The sequence below is a fragment of the Pongo abelii genome, chromosome 5, assembly GCF_028885655.2.
Source record: "Pongo abelii isolate AG06213 chromosome 5, NHGRI_mPonAbe1-v2.0_pri, whole genome shotgun sequence".
Taxonomy (NCBI): domain Eukaryota; kingdom Metazoa; phylum Chordata; class Mammalia; order Primates; family Hominidae; genus Pongo; species Pongo abelii.
In genome coordinates, this window is record NC_071990.2 from 56,371,327 (window position 1) to 56,383,480 (window position 12,154).

Here is a 12,154-nt window from a genome sequence, read left to right on the forward strand (position 1 = left end):
TCTTAGTAGTGTTCTCTGTATTTCCTGAATTTGAATGTTGGCCTGTCTTGCTAGGTTGAGGAAGTTCTGGATAATATCCTGAAGTGTGTTTTCCAACTTGGTTCCATTCTCCCCATCTCTTTCAGGTACTCCAATCAGTCCTAGGTTCGGTCTTTTTACATAGTCCCATATTTCTCGGAGGTTTTGTTCATTCATTTTCATTCTTTTTTCTCTAATCTTGTATGCATGCCTTATTTCGGCAAGATGATCTTTGAACTCTGATATCCTTCCTTTTGCTTGGTCGACTCGTCTATTGATATTTGTATGTGCTTCATGAAGTTCTCGTGCTGTATTTTTCATCTCCATCAGGTCCTTTATGTTTCTCTCTAAACTGGTTATTCTAGTTAGCAGCTCCTGTAACCTTTTATCAAGGTTCTTAACCTCTTTGCTTTGGGTTACAACATGCTCCTTTAGCTCAGCAGAGTTTGTTACTACCCACCTTCTTCTGAAGCCTACTTCTGTCAATTTGTCCATCTCATCCTCCGTCCAGTTCTGCACTCTTGCTGGAAAGGCACTGCAATCATTTGGAGGTGAAGAGGCACTCTGGCCATTTGGGTTTTCAGTGTTTATTTGTTGATTCTTTCTCATCTTCATGAGTTTCTCTAGTATCGATATTTGAGGCTGCTGGCCCTTGGATGGGGTTCTTGAGGGGATTTTTTGTTGTTGATGCTATTGTTGCTTTCTGTTCATTTGTTTTTCTTGGAATGGTCAGGTCCCTCTCTGTAGGGCTGCTGTGGTTTGCTGAGACTTCACTTCAGGCCCTATTAATCTGGTTCACTCCATCACCCACTGGAGATATCACTCAAGGAGGCTAGAGGAGAGCAAAGATGGGTGCCTGCTCCTTCCTCTGATACCTCTGACCTCAAGGGGCGCTGACATGATGCCAGTAGGAACGCTCCTGTATAGGGTGTCTGACGATCCCTGTTGGAGTTTCTCACCCAGCTGGATGGCATGGGGAGCAGGACCAGTTTAACAAAGCACTTTCACTGTTCCTCGATGGAGGAGGTGTACTTCAGTGGGGGGAGAAACCCACCCTTCTGGGCTGCCTGACTTCCTCAGAACTAGCCAGAGGGAAGACTAAGTCTGCTGGTCTTTGGAGACTGTGACCACCCCTCCCACTAGGGGATCAGGTCCGGGAGATCAGAGTTCTGTCCCTGAGCACCTGGTTGGAGTTTTAGAAGCTCCTGCAGGAAGGCCCTGCCCAGTGAGGAGGGATGGGTCAAGGTCAGGCCTGAAGAGGCACTCTGTCCACAGTATGCCACAGCTGATGTGTTCGGTTGTGAGGGATACTTCTTGGGACCAAGCCATCCAGCCTCCCTGTGTCCAGCCAAGGAAAAGTGCAGCCTGGAGCTATAGAGATGGCTGCTGCCCTTCTCCCGCCATAGGAGGTTATGTGTTAGGCAGTTATCTGTCCCGGTTGGCTCTCACCCTCCCCTGAGGACCTCAAATGGCTTAGACAGCAGTCAGCCACAGCTGTGGTTCTGGTCACTCCTCCCTCTGTGAACTCAGCAGGCTTAAGTAGATTCTAGCTTAGTGGCTGTTGAGAACCTGCACAGGTCCATGGTTGGGACCCTAGGCACTGGTGGTGTGGGCTCACACGTGGGATCTTCCAATCTGTGGGCTGCACAGTTCTGTGGAAAAAGCATGTATTCCCAGGTTGGATAGCATGCTCACTCACCACCTCCCTTGGCTGGGGGGTGGCAGCCCCTCTGCCCCATGAGGCCCTCAGGTGGGCCACTACACCCCACTGCTCTTCCTTCCTCTCCATGGGTCACGCCAGCTGCCCAGTCAGTTCTGATGACAGAACCTGGATACCTCGGTTGCTGGTGTAGGATTTGCATGCTGTTGTGGTTCTTCTCAATGGCAGCCTCCTATCGCTACTGCTTCTAGTCAACCATCTTGACCCACCCCACAGATACTTTAAAGAGCCACACTATCCATGTACCTTCATGAATCTACGAACCACAATCATAGATGGAGTTGGTGCCTGCTTAATTTCAACGCTGACTTGCTATACTTAGGCTTTGCTTATTAGAAAAAAATCATTATGTTCTTTAAAGTCACCTTTCTAAAGTTATCTTTCTTCTTCTTTAAATGAAGATTAAAAGAAGATTAAGTGAATATTCTCTAAATGAAAATTAAAGTAATTTCTACCTCAAAAATCTATTGCAAGGATAAAAGAATACACAAATAAAAATGATATACAAATTAATATAATTGCTACTTTCTTAACAAACTACATGTATAGTGTGTAAGTGTATATGAGTTGCATGCATTATTCTTGCATCCAACTCTTTATAGTCAGAAGTGATTTATGCAATTACTAATGTAAAGGTTATTTAACAACCTGTACTTAGAAACTTTGGAAATAGAAATTTATTCATCTTCTTTAACTTTAGGAATATTTTTGATACATAATCCATAATAAAACCACCTCTCAGTTCTACTGGAGAAAAAAATGCGTTGAAAACTTATCAAAAAGAAGTAAAATCATTTATATAATCAAGAAGAAGAGATAATAAAAGGAATATTAACCCTGGTTGTGGTTGTGGTTTCAATTACATGAATATATGTATATGTGTGTATGTATGCATATATTATATACATATATATATGGAGAGAGAAAGAGAGAGAAAAAGGATACTTAACCAAGAGGATAGCCACATATTTTTTTATATACAAAGAGAAACAAAAAAGGAGAAACCAATCGGATAGCCACTCTACTATCTAATCATGAAGCACTTAAACCTGGTCCAGAAAAGCTTTAAGAAATTATCTAGAAGCTACACAGACAAATTTTAGAGGAAAGGATGCCACACTACTTTATTTTCATAAAGTACGAACCTTGTAGTCCACAACGACATCTCCACTTTTGCCAAAGCTTCTATTATTATAACTATTTCACTTTCTTCCATCTCCTTTTTTCCTTGAATAGCTTATCAAGTCCAGTAAAAATATAATGATGGCCACCCAAGGAGAAAGCATACATCTCTCTCTGGGTATTTGTCATAAATACCATCATATTATTCAAGAGACTACAAATTAATAATGGTAAATTCTAGAGTTTATAAGGTTCAAAGTTTCTCTCATGAGCAGCTTTAGCTTATATGGGCTAGAATTTGAATTGGGTGTCTGATTGATGTTTTCAAATGGTAAATCACTTTTTTTCCCCAAAATAAATGTGGAAGTATACAATTCTATAAATCTTACTAATCATTAATTTTCAGAATATCTGATTCCATGCTGCATTTAAAAGGTACAGATGAAAACTGGTAAAATAGTAATATTAGATGCAATTGAATGAAAAGCATGGCACAAATGAAAAAAAGTTGGAATCTCACTAAGAAAATTTAATCATTTTCCACTGAGCAGAATTTTTTTAATTGCCAAGACATTTTTAATATTTAGTAGGTTTCCTGGCATTACATCATCTCATATTTTTCCCCTGCAGAGAAATTTAAACATGTGCTACCAGGTATATACCCAGGAGGTCCCCTCATTCAACAAGCAAAAAGGCCATGAGGCTGTTACACAGACAGTTCAACCATTTTTCATGCAGTGAATGAGCAATGTACCCAGTACAAACTCCTAAGAGCTCTTTCATCTTATGAGTCTTATGATCCGAAATATTAAATGGTCAAAGCAAAATTCACTGATATATTAGTTTTTGGCACAAACTATTTCCACTTTAGGTTTATATCTTAAATCTTCAACTAGAGCAAGATTTCTCAACCTTGGTACCAAGGACATTTTGGATCAAACCACTGTTTGTGAGGCAGAGGAGCTGTCCTGTCCATTTTAGAAGGTTTAGCAGCATTCCTACCCACATTACTACTCCAGCATATCTACGCACTAAATGCTAGTAACAATACACACACATATCTGCCCCCTATCAATTGTGGATGACAAAATAAAGTGTTTCCATACATTGCTAAATGTCTCCTAGGGACCAAAATCACCCCAGGTAAGAACCTCTAAAATAGAGCATGATCCCCACACACTGAAGATATGCAAGCTATGCTTGTGTACCGTTCTAGACACTTTAGAAACAACATAATCTCCCATCTGAGTGTCCTGCTCTGGCACCCTGCTCTCAAGAGCTCAGGAAATCTTCCTGAGTGGAAAATGTCAGAGTACCTTCTGAAGTATGTCCACAGAAGAATCGCAAATCTTAGAGAAGAAGGAGGCAGGGGGAGATGATGTAAATATGAAGCTGACTGTGAACTGGAATGATGACAGCTTAACTAAATATATCCAAGTACTGAAGGTGGCTAATGACATCGAGCAGGCTAGCTTAAAATGTTTTCACAATGGAGTACAGAAATTTATATTCATAGCAGAGCATTAGGAAAAGGTTGATTCTACATAGCACATTTTCTTTAGGGAATACATAAATATATATATTTGTGAAAAAATTAATTCAAGTAAAGCACTTAGCACAGCGCCAGACACATGGTGAGTGTCCATTAAATGTGTAAGTGCTGGCTGCTATTCTTATTAGTAGTAACACTGGCATTGATCATTTTATTGTATTAATTTAATTCATTATACGCTTAAACATTTTTATACACTTAAACATTTCAGTGCTTAGGAACATTTCTTCTGGGATACACCTCTGTCCTCTCTCTTTCTGTCTCTCTCTCTCTCTCTCCCTCCTTCCCTCTCTCTTTCTCTCTCTCTCTCCCTATTCTTTCCCCATTTGTTGTTTTGCCTGTGGAAAGTTCCTACTCTTCTTGAAAAGTTCAGCTCAAAAGTGAACTCCTCTCAGAGGCTTTCCCTAAGGTCCCTTACCCTTCCAAGTAAAAAATTAACTTTCTCTTCATTTCTATTTCCACAACACTTAGTGTATATTTACATCATCGTTCTTAGCACATTGTATTATAGTTATTAAAGTCTGTGTGTGGCAGCCCCACCACAGTCCCTGGCCTCCAGGCTATGAGCTTTCGAGGCCCTATTTACTCGGCCTTATGTCCTCTGTGCTTGCCACATGGTAGGCGCTCAACAAAAGCACTCCAAGCTCAGCTGAATTATCTGGAAAATTCAATCATGTGGAAACCTCCTTTCCCAATAATGCCAGATATATGAGGTGTGACTAAAGAGCAATGCCTTCTATATAGAATTTGGGGCTGTCAGCCTTGTATGAAAAGATTAAATAAGTGAAATGATGCAAAGCGTGTTAACTTTTTACCAAGTAAAATATAGATTTGGATAAATATCAGAACACTCCTTTAAATTACACACATTTAAATATGAGTAGGGATAAATTGGGAAGGAGGGAGAAATGGTAGGAATAAAATATATAATTTTAAGAGCTATAAGTCTCACTAAGATAAATAAATAAGAAAAGAGGTGACATAATGGATCTACCATATTTTAAATTTGATTGCAAAACACTGTCAAATAATTCATAGAGTAGATGGTTAATAGGTCAGACTGTGTCTTGAATATAAAACATATCCATAAAACATCAGTCTAAATTACAGTACAGATCTCCCTCACCCAGCCACTGCTAGGCAGTACCTTAGGGAAAGGAAACTTTACATGTGTGAAAACATATATGCATTGTCAAATAAATTACATTAAAGGGTACAGTCTGCCCTGACTTTTCAATTGTTTCTGAGTTTAATTGAAAATACGAAGTAGATAAAATCCACAACTTTGACATGGAAGTTTTGAGAGGTGACTCTGCTTTAAAAATAGCCAGAGGTACTAGATCCTTTTTCTACTTCCATTTTAGTTCTTTAAGAAGTATATGAAGCCATAAATAATCAATACTTAAAAAAATTAATAGGATTTTAAAATTACTTTTCAAATTGAAATTCCATTTTAACTCTGATCATGTGATATGTAAATAAAGTATTTTTAATACAATACTCGTCTCAGAGAATTAAAGTCAAAGTTCCAAAGTAGTGGTAATTATTTTCCAAAAAATATTTACTCTTCTCAGAGAATTCTCAGAGAGTTAAAGTCAAAGTTCCAAAGCAGTGGTAAATTTTTTTGAAAAATAAAAAGATACTATTTATCTTCATTTCCTATGAGAAAAAAATACCTTCCATATCTTGAGAAAAATTGAGAGCAACTGATTTTTAAATCCTAGTGTTTTTCTTTTTGTTTTGTTTTGATTTTCTACTCTCTGTACCTGGCAGAAGTTGGGAATGCTATTTTGTAAAGATGTGTGTAGCATAAAATCGTTTCATTACCTTTTTTCTCTCAACTATAATTACTCACATTTCTGTTTATACAAATAATGTTTATCATAAAAATTTTAAAAACACAGAAAGTGATGAAGAATTAAAATGTAAATTACCCACAGCCTGCAATGAATATTTGATGGGTTCCTTCAGTCTGTTTTGTATATAAATTTATTTAAAATAGTATAATAATGTATATAATAATGTTTCTTGGTTTTGGTCAATTAACATTATTATTTGAGCATTTTTCAGTGTTAGTAAATAGTTTTCAAAAATGTAATTTGGCTGGGCGCGGTGGCTCACGCCTGTAATCCCAGCACTTTGGGAGGCTGAGGCGGGCGGATCACGAGGTCAGGAGATTGAGACCATCCTGGCTAACGGTGAAACCCTGTCTCTACTACAATTACAAAAAATTAGCCGGGCGTAGTGGCGGGTGCCTGTAATCCCAGCTACTAGGGAGGGTGAGGCAGGAGAACCGCGTGAACCAGGGAGGCGGAGCTTGCAGTGAGCGGAGATTGCGCCACTGCACTCCAGCCTGGATGACAGAGCGAGACACCAAACTCAAAAAAAAAAAAAAAAAAAAAGTAATTTGTGTTTTCTCTGTGCTAGTTTTCCAAAAATTATACCTTAACTTTTTTCTTGTTTAATTATGTTCAATTTGTGAATTGTAAACAATAATACAGCGATAAACACTTTTACATGAATCTGTCTACATCTGTCTATATCTGCAATGTTTCTGTAAGATAAATTCATAAATAAGAGCTCTCTCATCCCACACTACCCTTTCCCCATACTTCTTCAAATGTATTTTAAAGAGTTTGACTATTTATCTAAAACTTGTGTTTTCAGCTATTAACTTCACAGAAAGATTCAATGATACTGCTATTAAATTGGGTGGCATTTATTTTATTATTACACTTCAAAACCTACCGATTTATTTAGCATATATTAAATTATGTAATAAAACTAATTATTTATTAAATAAAGACACCTAGAACATTTTACTTACTTTATCTTTACATAAAGGTAGGTGTCAGAAAACAGTACCTACTGTTATTATAATAAAAACCAATTTTTTGCCATTATGTATATAGTTCTGTAAACTAAAATAGATGCTCATATGAAGTTATATGAAAATATATTAATGAATGTATTTATTATCAACTATGGTCTTTGCATTGGGATATGCATTAGCCCTTCCCACATCATCTGAAATTATTTTTCTTGATCTGAAACACTTTTTCATTTGTTTTTTATTTTTTCAGACTTGTAAACTGAGACTCCAAGAAATATAGAAATTTCCCTATTTGGGAATTTCAAGTCTATGCTCTTATGGCACTATATTATTATTTTCTATGGTGACTTTGAAGTCCTTCATAGAAACCTGAAATATTCTATAAGACATATCGCTGCTTCTATATGTTCTTTCCCTTAAACATCTTTCTTTGGAGGAAAAGGGGGAGTATAGAAAGTGAATCCTGCATCTATAGGTAATAACAGGGCACAGAATTGCATTTTCTTACAATGCAGAATAATGAACAGGAATCCTGGCAATGAACAAATGCTTATTTTAAAATTAAAAAAGTGTTTTGCTAGAGATTGTCGTACCTGATCAAAAGTATATAAAATTGAAATATGGCCAGGCATGGTGGTTCATTCCTGTAATCCCAGCACTTTGGGAGGCTGAGGCGGGTGGATCACCTCAGGTCAGGAGTTCAAGACCACCAGCCTGATCAACATGGTGAAACCCCCTCTCTACTAAAAATACAAAAATTAGCCGGGTGTGGTAGTGGGTGCCTGTAGTCCCAGCTACTCAGTAGTCTGAGGCAGGAGTACCGCTTGAACCTGGAGGCAGAGGTTGCAGTGGGCTGAGATAGTGCCATTGTACTCTAGCTTGGGCAACAAGAGTGAAACTCCATCTCAAAAAAAAAAAAAAAAAAAAAGAATTGAAATACAAAGTATGAGTCTCTGTGAATATTTCAGGATTGAAAAAATAATTAGTAAAAAATTCCAAATACATTAGCAAAAACAAATATCACAGAGGACAATAAATATACTATAACCCTAGAAGATAAAGTAACAATCATAATTCAGTAACACTACTCAATAGCAGATGTTCAAAAATGTGAACTTGGTAGAACTGAATTAAGATTGAATTGAATTTTTAAAAATACTATTTGGCAAATTAAATAGAAACCTATCAAATCTATATCATCCCAGAGTTTAAAATGGCAATGGAAGAGAATGCCAGGCAAAGATATACATGCACTTTAGATTTTACAAATTAAGTCAAAGGAATTAGGAAAAATATCAGTGAAATCCTAAATCTGAGAGCAGATTTAAACACATGTTAAAATAAAGTCTTAGCCAAATTATACCAAAGAATACTGAAAGAATATGTAGCTATAGTAGCAGAAACATTAAGAGTAGTATTTTTTAAATCAGGTAAATACGAGAGGTGCAAGATAAACAAACATCTCATTTTTGTAAAGAGAATTAAAATTTCCCAAAACTATAAAGTCACGTGAACTAAGCATCAATATCCATAAATATTCCAAAATGGACTGTTAATAAAAATAAGCATTAGTTTATTTAGAAATAGACTATAAAGTATTAATAGACTCTTAGTTCTTTATTTTTATCATTTTTGTCATGTGTTAAATTATACCATTCACATCCTTAGAAAATAGAAAGGTGAAAGTAAGCTCAAAGGGAGCTTCATTAGATGACATTAAGAAATATACTGAGTAGACAGAACAGTGGGCATACAGAAAAGATAGGAATTTTAATTGTGATCAATGTAAAATTCTGAAATTAGATACAATTAATAAAATATTCTAGAGGATTGAAAACTAGTATGCCAATCATTCCTGAAAAAAAATGCTTAGGATATAAATAACCAACTACAAACTCAACATACATAAAAATATATATAACTGACCAAAAATAAACATAATTCAAACATTTTAGGATATGTATATGGAAGTAGTATTCCAATTTGAGTAATAATGATGTCAAAGCATTGAATCATACCGAAGAAAATGGTAGTGCTGAGGATAAAAATAAATAACTTATCCTTATCTCTTCTTTAAAAAACTCATAATCCAAGTGTGAAAACAGACATAGAAAAAGATAACTATGAATAAAACAATTTGTTAGTTTTGGCAATATTATTAACTAACATTCAGAATACTATTTTCAACTCTTCTCACTAATTTTGAAAGATATTATTATTATTTAACATAAAAATAACATATTATAGTATTCACTATATATGCCGGGCCCTATGAGAAAATAATATTAGTATCTTAATTTTATAAATGGAACCATTAGATTGAGATTTTTTAAAAACATAACTTATCTGCAGACAAATAGCTAGTCAGTGTTAAAGTTGAGAAACAAATGTAGGCCTTTCTGCCTTGAAATTACTGCTGTTAAAAATAACAATGCATATCAGTCAGTACATATTAAAGTGAGTTCTGCTGAACTAGTGTTCCATAGGATATTAATAAGTAATACACATCCAATGAATCCATAGCCAGATAATTTTGAGGAAGACTAGTTAAAATAGAATTGATAGGGCATGTGCACGTACGTGTGTGTGTGTGTGTGTGTGTGTGTGTTGTCACTATAAAGCCTTTTTAAGACTTTAATATCCAGAATCTACAAGGAACTCAAACAAATTTACAAGAAAAAAACAAACAACCCCATCAACAAGTGGGCAAAGGATATGAACAGACACTTCTCAAAAGAAGACATTTATGCAGCCAACAGACACATGAAAAAATGCTCATCATCACTGGCCCTCAGAGAAATGCAAATCAAAACCACAGTGAGATACCATCTGACACCAGTTAGAATGGCGATCATTAAAAAGTCAGGAAACAACAGATGCTGGAGAGGATGTGGTTTAATAGGAACACTTTTACACTGCTGGTGGGACTGTAAACTAGTTCAACCATTGTGGAAGACAGTGTGGCAATTCCTCAAGGATCTAGAACTAGAAATACCATTTGACCCAGCCATCCCATTACTGGGTATATACCCAGAGGATTATAAATCATGCTGCTATAAAGACACATGCACATGTATGTTTATTGCAGCACTATTCACAATAGCAAAGACTTGGAGCCAACCCAAATGTCCATCAATGATAGACTGGATTAAGAAAATGTGGCACATATACACCATGGAATACTATGCAGCCATAAAAAATGATGAGTTCATGTCCTTTGTAGGGACATGGATGAAGCTGGAAACCATCATTCTCAGCAAACTATCACAAGGACAAAAACCCAAACACCACATGTTCTCACGCATAGGTGGGAATTGAACAATGAGAACACATGGACACAGGAAGGGGAACATCACACACCGGGGACTGTTGTGGGGTGGGGGGAGAGGGGAGGGATAGCATTAGGAGATATACCTAATGCTGAATGACGAGTTACTGGGTGCAGCACACCAACATGGCACATGTATACATATGTAACAAACCTGCACATTGTGCACATGTACCCTAAAACTTAAAGTATAATAATAATAAAATAAAGTAAAATAAGAAATCTGCCTCAGAACTGTCCACAATGACAAACACTCCTACAATCCAGAGGCCAAAGCATAGCCTAATTGAATGTTAAGCAGCTGAAATAGCTTGAAACCAGAAAAACAATGTACATAATGGAAACCCTGATGAGCCCATCATATTGGTGGTCTCTTGTGGTTGCAATGATAATAATAATAATTTGTTTAAAATAGCCAAGGTAGAGACAAAAGTCTTTGTGTATTCAAGCCAAACAACTCAGATGAATGGCACCCCCCAGACTAACTTCCGCGTAAACCGTACTGTGATAACATAAAGCCCTTCTGTGTCAGGAATATCGGGAGGTGCCATTAGGCTGGAGGACCTGCATATATTCCTATATTGTCCACAGCCTCCTTTTGGGTTCTGGTTGTCTAGATGGGATGACTCTAGATGACATGTATACAGGGCGGATTCTAAACCAGAGGTAGAGCAGCGTTAGTGTCTGATTTTTTTTTTTTTTAATCTTTTGGTACCTAATTTCCAAAGCCACTCAAAATGAGAAACATAAGTGATCTGATTATTATACCAGATGCATATAAAAAGTTTCTACCTCCTTACAAAGTTTTTCTGGCTCTCAAATATAATCACTGTTTTGTTTTTCTGTTGCTGTTTGTTTTTCTAAAGAATCAGAACAAGAACTTCCCTTATTTTAAAATAAACTATTAGTCTCAAACTTTGGGCACATCACAATGTCCCAAATTAGACTGTATTTAATTCAAGACCAAAATTAAATTGATTTAAAATAAAAAATTTTAAAAAAGACTTTAATATTCTGATATGCATTGTGAATCTCCGAGAGGATAGTCTAACAGGAAGGCTTTACCAATAGACTTGACCTCAGAAGTTTTTTAATTTTTTCTTCATTGTGTATTGCAAGGCACTATTGCGAAATTCTGCCAAACTGGAAGACCAAGACAATCTAAACATCAAGAACTGCAAATAGTCAACAAGGAGAGAACAGTACCTTACAGGAGACAGGATAGCAATCTTTAAATATTTGTCTCATCAAAAAAGGATATATTATTTCATCTAAAGGAAGATCTAGATGTGAGGAATGAAAGCTACTGTGAGAGAAATATCACCTCAATATAGGATTTCAAATAGATTTAGATACATGATAGATAGATAGATAGATAGATAGATAGATAGATAGATAGATAGATCTGAGCTGTCTGACAAAGGTGATTCATCACCTGAAAAAATGTGTTATCCAAGTGATTTCTGCATTTTATTAAATGTCAGAGAAAATGACTAAGGTCCCTTTTTAACACTTATTTTCAATGGTTCATTTGCAGTCATTATCAACTGAGGTTTTTATGCATTTAGTATTTCAGACTAT

General features: G+C 36.2%; 1 protein-coding gene across 2 annotated transcripts in view; it reads right to left on the bottom strand.

Moving 5' to 3' along the window:
* Positions 1-12,154, bottom strand: part of BMP5 (bone morphogenetic protein 5) — a 123,727-nt gene that overhangs the window by 55,186 nt on the left and 56,387 nt on the right. The window lies entirely within an intron of this gene.